The following is a 14,648-nucleotide window of genomic DNA, read 5'->3' on the forward strand; positions in this document are numbered from 1 at the left end:
GAACAGCATCTACCACCCCTTTAACCCTAGTGTGTTGGAGGTTCCCTCGGTGGAGATAAAGAAAAGAAAGGCCAGTGATGATGGTGATGTACCTGAAAAGAGGATGAGGTGTAGCAACTGCACCAGCGGCAATGAATCTGTTTACATCACTGCGCCCAGCACTATGTTACCCAGCGATGAAGTGAAGAAGGATGTGATTTCTGATGACTGTCGAAGTCACGTCAGCCAGAACTTCAACAGCGCCTTGAATGAGGAGGAGAAAATCTATCAGATGCCCTCCAGAGGAAACACAAGCAGAGTTAAGTGTGAAACGAAATGACTTGGGTTTAAAACACTTTTCATTTTCAGGATCAGGATCAGTTAAAACAGAATCAAGAGAAGGTTTAAAAGTGAAATGTGATCAAAATTGTGTTTTCAGCTGATTTTGAGGACACATACGATGAGCTTCATCCGATCGGCGCAGGAAGCTTCAGCTCGGTGTATGAGGGCATCCGTAAATCAGACTGTCTACCAGTAAGTCTTACACACACATGCTCACACACATTATCACACTCACTGATACTGATCACTTTCAAAACAGTAGACCATAAACTAATGGGTGACATGGTGGGTTTACACTTACCGACCCAATGATTTCTATTTCTGCCTTGCAGGTGGCCATCAAGCACATTCCCAGCAACGCTGTGATATGGAAAGAAGTGGTAAGTAGTTTGATCGGATGTCAACATCCGATCAAAGGTGGCCTTCATGCCCTCATCAAGGTGGCCCTCATGCTGAAAACTGCAGGTCCATCAGGATTAATTGGACAGTCAGCTGCGGTGTCCCTTCTGGACTGGTACGTTCTGGACCAGGAGTTGAGCTAATTTGAGTACATTATTACCATATTTTTTTACCATCATCAAGTCATTTAAGAGGCTTTTCCACCCTTTCATGTATCAGGGAAAATACTTTGGTACAGTCCCTTTCAACTCGTCTCTCTCTATCTCAGATGATGCTGAGGCAGCTGGTGGACGAAGCCGTCGAAATGCAATCCAAAGGAGTCTTTCACTGGGACATCAAGCTAACAAATGTCCTGGTTCAACTGGGCCCTGATGAACCAAGAGTGCGGATAATCGACTTTGGCTGTGGCAGCTTCTCAAAGGAGAAGCCTTACCGTTCTGGCTTCTGCTCCTCACTCATTTGTCAATCTCTGACATAATGCTGTTCATTTTTAAACCAAACTTCCCTTCATCGCTTTTCTGTCTTTTAGCTCCATCTCTCTGTCCGTTTCCTTCCATTCTCCTGCTGATGTGTGTACTAGGTACCCCTGCCTACTTGTCTCCAGAGTGGTATGAAACTGGGACATATTCAGCTGGTCCCACCACTGTTTGGCAGCTGGGAGCTCTCTTCTTTTCTTTGTTGAGTGGACATGAGTGTTTCACCACCATGGGTTTCATAGCCCACGACATTGAAATCAACACCACACTGTCTACAGGTAAGACACGCTCACACAACACAGTTTCATGCTAGAAAGTATTTTTGATGAAAGCAAATCTATTCTTCAAATTTCTTTTGTTTTTCATTGGATCACTGCAACTGCACTTCAATATAACAATAAACAATAATAATAGTAAAAAATAAACAATATAATAAAAGGTAAAAAGAAGAGCTAGAGCAGAAATAGAAATAGAACCATACAAACATAATATGTTAAAATATAAACAGTGTAATTATAAACAGTGTGGGCAGTGTATTGTTATTAATAAATAATAAATATGAGTATAAAATTTGACCAGTTAGTGCAAACTAAAATGAATGAGAAATAAGTTAAATAGAACCACTTTGCGCCATGCACTTCACTTTGCGCCCAGATTATCAGCCGTTTAATTTGTGAAATGGACTTGGACACACCCTAAATGTGCTAGAGCCTTAGACCAAGCGTCATAGACCGTCTAAATAGAGCCCATAATCTATAGCGTGCAGGGAAGAGCGTACAGTACTGTCAATACTTTGCTCAGCATCTTGTTGACTCTGTGTTTGACTTTTCCTGCTGATCATGCACTGGAGCCCACCTCACTGCTGTCTGCTGTGAGCCCTGCTGGATTCTTCCCGGGACATTTGGATCTTCATTCAGAGGAACCTGGACAACAGAGAAAGACAAAAAAACAACAAGGAAGTTATCAACTTGGACTCCATCTATTGAGCCCCCAGCCATCTGTGGGGACTTCTCTTTGAATTGCCTCTTCCGAGGTTTCTTCCCAATTTCCTAATGGCCTCAGGATTTTGGAGAGTTTTTCCTCATCTTCATTGAGAGCCTGGGCTGGGTCATGAACCAAAACTGATGTTGGATTGTGAATTAGAACACTGTATCTGATATTGGACAGAAAAAATAAATTTGAACTCTTACATTTTAACCTTTTTTATTAGATTTTCAGTGTAGCATTTACACAATAATTGCACTTGTGAGATTCTGAGTAGCAGTTCAAAACAACATACAACAGCAACATCAGTAACAACGTGACATAACAGCACAATCAAACATATAACACAAACACAGACACAAAGAATAGAAAGAAACAAACAGGTCAATTAGGCTGGACCATACAGTCCGTCAACATTATAGATAGCATGTTTACACTGATAAGCCACAACAATAAAAACGCAGACAGGTGAAGTGAATATAATCGATAATCTCGTTACAACGTAATGTCCTGCTGTAAAACCATGGGTCCTGGCATTCATATGGATGCCACTTGGCAAGAACCAACCGCCCAAACATTGCTGAAGTGTCGGCTGCTAATGGAGGAGGTGTGTATCCTTTCGAGAGCCTGTCCCCATAAACCAATAGGTATGCCTCACCCAGTTCCTCCTCCCATATAGATCTAAAATGATTTAATGGCGTAGTTTGTAAAGAGCTAATTTGTCTATAAATTACTGTCAACACACCTTTTAGTGTAAGAAGGGGGGTAAAAAACATCAAACTGTATTTCACCAGGAAGGTTGGGGAATTCTCTCTATACTGTAGTGATGTAGACCAAATTTAACTGATAGCTGCTTAAACATGTTAAATGTATTGTCAATATAAAGATCACTGAACCTTTTAAAACCATTACTAGACCATATTGAGAAAGCACTATCAAGCATAGATGGGAAAAAAGCTGGTAATGCTATACCTCCATCTGGTTTGAGCATCTGAAAAAACTGCTTTCAGATCCTTGGAGACTTTCCATCTCATATAAAGGCCAAAATTAGACTGCTGATCTTATAATAGAATAATCAGTAGGGACTGAAAAGGTATAAGAATTTGGGAAGACTGATCATTTTGTTAATCAACAAAATTGAGCAGGTCTAGACCATACTATTTGCTTATTCATTTACAGAGACCCAACATTTCCCCCATTAGCAAGCACTTGGCGACAGTGGGGAGGAAACACTGCCTTTTAACCTTGGAGCAGAACTGGACTCAAAGGTGGGCTTCCATCTGCCTCGACTGGTTGGGTTGACAGAGGGAGAGAGATTAACATTCTAATAGACTTATTTTGGCAACTAAGGAAAGGTGTAATAAAGACGAGCGTTCCAAATCATCCTTAGTGCGTGTTTAGAGAGGAGCACAGTTGGCCTGGAAGAGATTTTCTAATTTGTTTGTAACATGCCCACCAAGGTAGACAAACCATGAGAGTCACAAAAATAAATGAATGAAATGAGAGAACAGACACAATGGATAAGGCACTGCTACTAATGGCAAACTAGTTGGTAAAATCTAAAACAACAATAAAATAATGTAAAATGAATTCAAATAATATAAAAATAACAACAATATCTGCACATGAAACAACTTTTACGAGGGAAAACTAATTGTGGAATCCTTGTATACACTTTTTGAGTCTTAAAGTCACCACATTGCTGACATTCTTTTATGTTGGCACAAAGGTCGCAGAAGCCACAATTGCAAGTACGATGATTGATTGAGCTTGATGAAGTTTTTTTTTCCCCTTGAACAGAAAGATGGCTTGGTACCAAAGTGTTCTCTAATGTGTTTTTTTTTTCCAGACCAGAGCACCGAATGTTTTATCTCACACTGAGGTAATTTAACTTTATCTGCCCTTGACTGCTTATTCAAAGGCTGTCAGAATTTTTCCTCCTGAGGAAACATAAACTCAGAACTATATCTACATATTATCATTCATGTTCTCATCATAAATTACCCTCTATAAAGGGATTAAATGCTGCATAACTACACGTCAATAACTCATATGCCAACATTTTACACAGATAGGTATAAACCATTAATGAGAACAACTGTTGTCTTGCCAGACTGTACGATATCTCTTAATGACTCTGGTGAGTCATTAATAATCAAGAAATGACTGAAGGGCAAAGAGTTTACCATTGCAAATAAGCCTGCTGCTGTAAATGTTAATATGTCATTTAAGATAATAAAGATAATCAACTATTAATTCTGCAATTATACATGCTACCAGTCATTAAAGGTGCAATACGTAAGAATTGGCCACCATGAATTCACACTCCCAACAAACAGTGGCAGTATAAAACTGCTAACCTCTGCTAATTGCATTCTTTTTATACATCCATGACTGTAATTACTGTTAGCTTATTAGCTGCACAGCTATCCAGACTACCAGGGGAGCACAGGAGCTTTGGTCTGCTGGGAGAAGGAGGTTTTCAGGCCTGCGGCTAGCTGGTTAGCATGCTAACACAATACACCAACGTCTTTGACAGTTAGTTAGGTTTTGAATGTTTTCAACTAAAATTCTTACGTAGTGCACCTTTAATATAAGGTTGTGAGTTTCTCACTGTCTAATAATAAGCCATAAGCAAAAGTCAGAAACGTTAATAAGTCAATCAATCAATCAATTTATTATTTAAAGTGCAAAATCACCATGGTACATGGTCTCAATACACTTTACAGTAAAAACAAGAACAATAATAACAGACAATAAAAATAAATAAAACCATAGTAAAATAAAACAATAGTAAAACACCAGAGGAGAGTGATAAAATTAGTTAGTGTTAACCAAAGTATTGGGTAAAAAGGTGTGTTTTAAGACGAGACTTAAAGATCGCAGTGGATGTAGCGTTTCTGATGTCTTGTGGAAGGCCATTCCATAAGAGAGGAGCACGGTAGGAAAAGGCCCTGCCACCAGCTGACTTTTTACTGATATATGGGATGACCAGGAGGTTTGAACCAAGAGAACGAAGAGGACGTGACGGAGTGTAGGGAGTGAGTAGTTCTGTTAAATACAGTGGTGCAAGTCCATTCAAGGCCTTGTAGGTCAATGGTGAAAAGGTTTTTTACAATAATCTATCAAGTCTGCAGTTGTGAATGTAAATAAATGAGTTAATATCCAGATGTCCTGCAGCACATTTCCAGAAGGTCAGGGGTCAAATGGTCCATTAGAAGTAAATGGCTAGATTCAGCTCACAAGTGAGAGTAGTAGTAGATATGAGGTTACCACAACTGTCACTACTACGAGTCGCTGGTTTACAATGTTCAGCACTGTTGTCAATGTAGGCCACTAAAAAGACCGACCTGCCCAAACTTCATCCATTGGGAATCATGTTGCTGAGAAGGGCAACTTTACAGGTTGAGTTTCTAGTCCACAGAAAGCAGAAGTCTCCTCTGTGGTCCCATATGGTTCAGTATGCAAGTACTTGCTTGTGGCAATTTTCCACATCCCACACATGGGATAATCTCAGGAAGTTCTCTCTCGTCCTGTCAGCGAGCCAAATATCAGCTATGGGCAACTCCAGCTCAAACGCATACACACTGTACCAGGTGCTGTAATCACTGCAATCCTTTTGGTAACTAATGATGCCTCTGGTGGTTAACATGAACACCCAATTCATGTATTGTATCTTCTTCAGCAGTAAGCATGTGGGCCTGCAATCCCTGCAACCAGAACCTGTTGCTCTGCGCGTTTGTTAGGGCATGGAGGATTTAGGAAGACGCATGTAGGTGTTGCTTGTAACTTCATCCAGGGGGTATCTTTGCAAGTTACTGTATACTTCCAAACCTGCTAATGTGTCTCTCCATGTTTCTCACAGGTAATGGGAAGGGACAATCTCAGGTGGTTTCCCCTCTTGCTCTGGATCACCCTTATGTGTCAGAATACCAAATATTGTTTATTTGCAACTGCAGTCTACAACCCCAGGTATCACATCAGCTCACTGGTAACTGATAATGACCCTAGAGACCGTTTTCCATGAGCACCTAACTCATCTCCCATTTATAAATTCAGGGAGAGGGCATTTGAGAGAGGGAATAAAATTGAATAAAATCCATGCAGCACCAGTAGAGGCCTCCCCCACACAACAGAATCTGTATTTAATCAGGCTGGTGATAGTGTCCTCAGGGAGGTTTCCAGCAGTGTAGCCCGCTCCATATGGATGTTGTTTTGCAAGGATCCATGTATTTTTAAGGCAATGGGCTCCATGCTGAGGGTGACAGATGCCACACAGTGTACTTTTTTTCTACCTCTTAAATTTGATTCTCGACCTGTTTATTGCCGAGCTTCCCAAACTCCACACAAACATCCCAAATAGTGAGCAGAGGTAAGGGTCGGGATGAAGATTTACCACTGTCAGCTAGAATTACACAAACAAAATCAATTTCCTTTTATCAATCCATCTAACAAGAGGTTTAATAGTGTTTTCTCTGAATGCTCCTACATGTTTCCAAAGCAACACCTAACATCAAGCTACGGTCAATGTTTCATCCTCTGGGGGCCATGAATCTCTGCAAAGAAATGTCATCTTAAGGCTACGATAAAACATGCAAATTCAGGCACATCACCACTGCCTGGGGAGGTGAATTTCACATCAAAAATCACCAAAGTGAAAACAGGACTCTTCCTACATTCCTCTCTCATTTTATGCATGAGGGTCCATAGAGATGTAGAGATTTTTTCAATCTGGAAAAAGGTGGTGGACAGACCAACAAATATCTCAACAGCTGTGCTGCTAAGTCATTAGGATTCATCCTGAGGATCCAGTAGAAGCTCACCAATGTCTTTTTATAAAGCTCAGCCATGACAACCACAGTCATTAGGATTCAATCTCTGAGACCTCGCGCATTCGTACAAAACTTTCATTACCAGTCGGCAATTCAAACTTGTTACATTCAACTTTGTCATGTTTTTGTCACTGGTAAAACCATCTCAACATGAAAAAGGGTGGGATTATGCCCATTGAGCTGTAGGAAGACTTTTAATATGACGTATATGTGCAAGAAGTTCCATTGACTTTAGTTTAACCATGAGCCAAAGAATGGATGGAAGTGACCAGATTCAGTGTGTCCCAAATACATCATACATAAAAACAGTATACCTATATTTTATACCAACTGTCATAATGCACAGTTTTATTCGTTAGTATCAACACACTTCAAAATTTGAAACTTGGGAGGTTGCTGCCAATTAAACTTAAAAAAAAAAAAACAGGCTGGAAAATCTTTACCTATTTGTTTTCCAGTATCTGTCTGCAACAGTTTCACCACCCACACTTGTCATTTTTTCCTGTCAGCAGCTTCTCTATTTCCTCTCTGCATTGCATTGTGGGGGAAATGTGTTTATCAACAGCACACTCAAAAATCAACTGCATTCATACTAAGCATGGATTAAGGGCACACCAAATGAGTGAATGAAAATTGTCTTTCTGCTAGAAACTCAAAACAGCAGAGTGGTGAGTATAACATGACTGTAGTTGAATTTATCAAGACAACAGGTAAACAAAGACGTATTGACGTTGCATTGACTGTGGAGCAGATTATAGATGTATATACCAGTCATTTTCCTGTTTAAGGTTATGTGGAACGATTGTTTATTTGCTTATTGTTTGTGTTAGACAATGACATTGTATAATGTATTGATGACTCATACTCATCAGTCATTAGGTTTCATCCCATGTGACAACAAAATACTTGTACCAAATTGTGTGTCAAGTCATCCAATAGTTGTTGAGATATTTGAGTCAGAACCAAAGTGGACAGACCAACATAACCATGCCTAATGTCAGGCTGCTAGTTTGGCCACAAAGTCCCATCTCAAGAGCTGTCAGAGAATCCAATAGAAGCTGACCAATGATATTTCATACAGATTAGCCATGACAGCCAAAGTCATTAGGGTTTATCCTCTGGGGCCGGTATTTCAAAAAGATCTCACAGGGTTATATTGGGCAGATTGGCTTGATTCTGACCTGAACTGAAAATTGGGTATTTTAAAGCAGATCCAAAGATTTCGGATCCTGAAGATTCAGATTTGGTAATACAATCCTACTTTAACCTGGATAAAATGCTGCTTTTGGGTATTTTAAACTGAGATCTGGATCAATTTGATGCCAAAATCCAGGATCATTTAGATAAGAGAAGAGGTGGACTTGAGGTTGATGGACAAATATCCTGACTGAAGCTTAATAAGAGATCGCTAAGCCCTTGTTTGAATTCTGTGACAATTCAAGTAACTGGCTCGCATGACATCTTGGTCGCCATACATTCATTCATGTTTTACAAAAGCTACATGTTATACAGCAGTATACTTACATTTGGACGTGAAAGCTGTGCTACTTCTTGCTCCTCATAAGACATTCGGCCATGGCTTTATTTCCTGTTCAGATCCAGGGGGTGGAGTTGACATTTGGAAATCCCAGTCTGGTCAGATCAGGATCACTGTGATCCAATCTGCCAATGTTTGGAAATACTCTGACAAAGTCAATGAGATCATTTTGATCCTATACTGAGAAAAGGGAGAGCTCTTTATTTGGATCATTCTGATCCAGATTATAAATTCTGAAATACCGGCCCCTGGGGACCACAAACCATACAAAACCTTTATGGCAAACCATCTAGTCATTGACCATTTTGGACAAAAGTGTCAGGCTGACCGACAATGCCTTTACTAGAGCTGCACTGCTACTGTGACTAAAGGGTTAATCACTTCTGCCCCACATGAGTTTCACTCCATATGTATGAGTTATAAGAAGCAACTTGATCGTCTACAGCTGTCTTATTTGAATCAGTCAGCAACAGTTCTCAGAGTTTTCCTCTCTGACAGCAAGATAAATAAAACCCAATGAAAAGCGCATTTAGAATCTTAATTAGCCAAATCAGAGTACAGTGAGTTTTATCTCTGGATGAGGAAGATATAAATAACATATGGCGATAGACTTACTATGAGATGGATGGATAAACGGGGTGATCAATGAGTCTGTATCAGGGAGCTTTAATGAGACGGCATGGACTAAGTGGATTAGCAGACTGCTGGCTGAGATTGGAACAGTGTTTCCTGTTCTTATAACTGCTGATTTCATTTTGTCTGGTTTATTGATTGATTAAATCCCCGGCTCTGATACATAGGAACCGGGAGATTTATTCAGATACGGAAAACAAGTATCAATCACCCGCAGTGCCTGTGCTACCACAGCCTTCAGCTCGACACTAGTAAACGAGATAGTGCCATAAACTCAATAACAGGCTCCCCTGAGAGTCGCCCTCTGCACCACATATACGTGCACCTTATCTATCAAGTCAGCATCAGCAGCTAAACACGGAAGCCACAAGGGACAAGGGATCGCCTGAGCAGCCACAAGCAGCTGGCTCTGATCAGCAAGTCGTCATCGCTAAATAGCAAAGCAGCTGTTTGCCATTGCCTCCAAATGTCCTGGTTAAAAGAAAAAATCTCAGATGTTGATAGTAGGAGGGATTCAGGCCATGGATGAACCAATTTAGACATTTTGTACACCAGAGGAGAACTATGGTTTATTAGGGTCCGGGCAGCTAAGCTGCCAGGACACTATTGTATTCCTAGGAATTCTTTCTTTCTTTCTTCTTCTTTCTTCTTTCTTCCGAGGAAGTCATACTTCCCATGGGCGAAAACTCACCAAACTTTACAGAAATGTCCGGCCCCATGCCAGATTTACTTAATTCCAAGGACATGTCAATATTCCTCCTGGGGGGGGCACAATAAGCGTTTAAATTTAAAAACTTTCACCAAACTGTAGCCCCAATACTGCTGAAACTTTAGTCCACTTAAACTCATTACAAATTATGAAGTCCATCACTCAGTTTTTTTCAAAACCTGTAAAACTTATAAAACTTCCTGAAAAAAATTGAGAATATTTTGGAGTCATGGTTGCTGGAGTTTGGCAAATATCAGAATATAATCTCAAAAACTGAATTTTTGAGAACATTTTGAATTCTGCTCTCATGGGAACAACTGGAGTCAATGTAAGAGTGGCATTTTTAAACATCAAATTTTCTCTTATGAAGAAAAACACTTTAAGTTGAAAACAAATCACCAACATTTCCATGCTGTCAAGATGCAATTTATGTATTATCAGATTTTTGTTCAGGTAACAGAATTTCTGACATTTTGACCATTTTTGAAATCTGCCTTGACAACAGCTGCCCGGACAGTGACTCCCTGAGTCGACAAAGGAAGCCACACAGCAGGTCTCATCCCAGCCAATTAGCTCAGTGAGTTAGGAGCTGGTGCTTGGTGTCAGGGGTTGTGGGTTCAAGACCCAGCAAGGATGATGATGACAGGTCAAAATGTCAGATGTCCTCTAAATTAAATAAAAACAAATAGCTTGGACTAGACCATGGACGAAAGCTAACCAAATTTTGCACAAAGGTCCAGTCTCATGCCAGATTACCTCAGCTGTAAACCCAAGCCAATAGTTCTGATGGTGGTGCTACAGCAAGCGTCTTAAGTTCAAAACTTTGAAAATTCATAACAAATCAACCATACTTGCTACAGCTTCAGAACTTTCATCAAACTGTAGCCTCAATATTGAAGAAACGTTTGTACATTTAAACCTATTAAAAATTATGAAGTACATCACTCACGTTCTTTTTCAAAAACTGTAAAATTCTTAAACCGATTTCCTCTCTCCTCCTTTGATTTATCAAAAATTGGTTCAAGCCTCAAGTGGTCCAAAATGAACATTGTTGTCAACTGTCTTGTCTTCATATTCAGCAATATTGATATTCAAGTTTGTTGCTCAGAATTGCCTAAATTTGCCAAAAATAGCCCGGACCCGACCCATCGCTGCGCAGCAGCTGTAATTACAATTTAAGGTTTCATTTTTGTCATGGCTGAGATCTTGGAAAGCATCAGCACTACTATAAATTCCTGTCAACCATCGCTTATAATTGTATACATTGTGATCTCGTTGATCTGCTCTGTACATGCGACATCTATTGCACGTCTGTCCGTCCTGGGAGAGGGATCCCTCCTCTGTGGCTCTCCCTGAGGTTTCTTCCGCATTTTTTTTTCCCTGTTAAAAGGGCTTTTTTTTCACTTGTTTTTCCTCACTCGAATCGAGGGTCGAAGGACAGAGGGTGTCGTCTCTGTACAGATTGTAAAGCCCTCTGAGGCAAACTGTGATTTGTGAATTTGGGCTATACAAATAAAATTTGATTTGATTCGATTTGATTTAAATGGGTCCAACAGGGCAACAAACACGAATAGTTGGGTGATCACACGAGATGTAAACAATATCAGTAGTTGTGTGACTGAGTTTTCATGTGCAAAAATTGATTATTAGCGATATTAAGGCTGTGCTAACTTTTTAATTCTAGTTCCACAAAGCTAATCTGGCTACACTGTCAGCTGGTTACTGTTGTGACAGCGGTGCCAGAAACTGTCACAGCCCTGCACGATAGAGTCACAACCCTTCAGATCAAAAAGAAGGCCGAGTTTGAAGATAGACGTCATCCGGGCAAGGGTTCTGGAACTAGGGAGGTAGGCCCCCTATTTTACAGCCCTGGCAAACGCTTGTTGTATGTTGCAGGTCATGTTAACCCAGTTCTAATCATTCTTGTCCACTCATGTGCAGCTCGTACTGTTTTCACCTCGTCTGTCTGTCCTTAGATGTAATCTGCCAGCAAGGTGCAGTCAGGAAACTTCACAGGTATATGAGATCAAATGGAAGGATGAGTTCAAAGATGGGTGCGGTCTCATGTAATAATGTATCCTAATAACTACTGAGTGGTCATGGGTTGGAACATGAACATGTTGATGGGTGCGGTCAGGCTGGTGTGATCCCATCGCAAGATGTTCTCTAGTTTACAACCTGTGATTGTCTGATTGTCTGGATTGGATCTTTTAGCAACATTCCCTACTTCCAAACTGTCTGGTGAGTATGTTATGGGAAAAATTCCTTCATTATTAGTTCAATATTAATAAATAAAGCTCTATTAATACAATTATGGCCTAAGTTTCACAATGAAGGACACCTGTGATTGAAACTGTGTTCGTCCTCAGTAGAACCGTGCTGCATTCCCATACAAGGACATGTTTCTCTGTCTTGTAGCAGCTGTAATGTGACGCACAGCACAGGCTGCTGTGTGAGAAATAGATAAAACTACTTCAGAACAAAGTTTCTTATCATTCACCGCTCCTTTCTCTGAGCCTCTGCTTGTGTGATAAAAGCATGCTTGCTGCTCTTTTCCTTAGCGTGGATGAGCTCATATGCATGTGTCTCTGAGAACACAATCTTAAAAGGCGCTTGCTGTTGAATTTTCATTTCTCACTATGTTTTTGGGTTAAGAAATAACTATTAGAATCCATTACAGCACTAAAGTAAAGTAGCTGAAGAATAAGTGTGTTGGGGGGGCTGCCAAACCCACTTTTGGTAACTTAATTGCCAGGCTTGCCTGGTGCACCAGCGGCTCACTTGGATTCAGGGTGGGATCAGAAAGAATACATTATCATACATTAAAGGTGGCCATGTTGGAGACTGTGACAATCATATCACATTCATATTTTAATCCAGTTCTCAGTCCTCAGGGAAAATCCAATCCCACCACTGTAGTGCCATGAATGAAATGTAAGTGAAGGTGTCTACTTCTTTGCATGTTGTGTGACGTATTTCAGAAAGTAATTTATAATATTAAATTCAGTTATATCTGAGTGTGATACATGTCAAAAAGATAATCGTCAATGAAATTGATGCTGCTTTAATCTCATATTGCAACATGAGTGTGGTCTTGGTAATGATCAGTTAAATACATTTGCACTTTTACTTTTTTAACAAAACGCTCTTTTGTTTCCGGGAAAACTGTTCATAAACAATTAACCAGAACAACCTTCATCTACTCATGTTGCTCATTAGAGTCTGCATTGACCTGGACTGCAATTAAAATGTGGCGCTCCAGGCAACACTTAAGACTCATTAAAAAGAGGAAGACACGTGCAGTCGTTGCCCTGGTTACCTGGTGTTTTTGATGGAGACACCGGAGGAGTGGATGGTCCCTATGGGAGGCATTAGCCGGGAGAGAGAAGTTGTATTTCAGCTATGATTTTTCAGGGAGATGTGTGAACTATTTTCAATGTGTCCAATCCGAACTTGCAACCAAGATTACGAGGAAATATTTTTCAAGTTTCAATGTAATCAAAATAAAAGAGAAAGTGAGAAGTGCAGATAAGCAAATGAACTGAGTGGTTGTTAAAACATGTTGAAGAAATGCAAACAGTGTTGAGTTTATTGTTATGATGTTTCAGCCAATGACCTTCATCTGTCTGTGGTAACTCCTGTTTTCTTATTTTCAACTCAGTTTGATTAAATCATCTTTGAGCAAACCTGTGAATTATTATTCATAATTCACCTGAAATTATAGACTTTTTTAGCAGGAAGCATTGAGGGGAGAACCAGTGGGTAAAATGAGTCGCCCCCTGTATAGGTAACCATGTGACCACAAAGTACAGAAGTACACTTCACATTTCTCAATTCTTGTTGGACTGAGGCACATGGAGAGAGTGGTGAGCAAACCAGAGCAAAAAATAATTATTATGATCATGCCACCTAAATTCATCATCATCATCATCATTCATCATTCCTGTCCCTTAAATGAAATAGACATTTTTTGGACATTATCACATGTTCATTTAAGTGAGTATAAGCTACAAAACAAGGGTCATACACTTCAGAGCCACTGTGTAACAGTATTGTGAGAATAGAGGTTGTGGGGTACAATGTGTTGAAGCCACACACAAATACGTTGCCCACAAAAACACATTTAGAAACATTCTCTCTGCAGCAAACACAAAGAAAACAGTATGTTGTTTACTAAAAATGTTACGTTAGCATGTTTAGTGCACACAAACATATGGTTTGACTTTTTTGGCTTTGTTGAATTGACGGCTTTAATAAAGTTAAAAATGATCTCAAAATTGTTTGACTTTGTGTCATTATATATTATATGTGTCATTATCAGTATTTAATGTGGCTGTTCACCCCTCGAGTGCGAAATTGACCTCGTCCCAATGCTCACTTTACCCCCACCTAGGGGCAAAGTTGTGTAATAGGACTACTTTCTGATTGGTCATTGCCCTGAAACCATTATAGTTAGATCATTTGTTTTATTATTATTTGTTTATATTATTATTTGGCTTATTTGGTTTCAGTATAGTCAGACTTTAATGCAACAAACAGAGTTGTGTGGAGTGAGGAGTCCTGAAAAATGAAGAGACAGGAATGAGTGGAGGTTAAGCTGCGATGAGTCAACAAAAATAAACCAATGCTTGAAAGTGAAGTGTTATAAATTCATAAAAAAGAGAAAGTCTTTCCAGCCAACAGAGCAGATAAAGTCAGATACAGGATAAGGCTAGAAACACAATAGCGGATTATAATGCTGAGCTGCTTATTCAGAA

This window comes from Pagrus pagrus (genome assembly GCF_965226575.1).
Source record: "Pagrus pagrus genome assembly, chromosome: 17".
Classification (NCBI taxonomy): Eukaryota; Metazoa; Chordata; class Actinopteri; order Spariformes; family Sparidae; genus Pagrus; species Pagrus pagrus.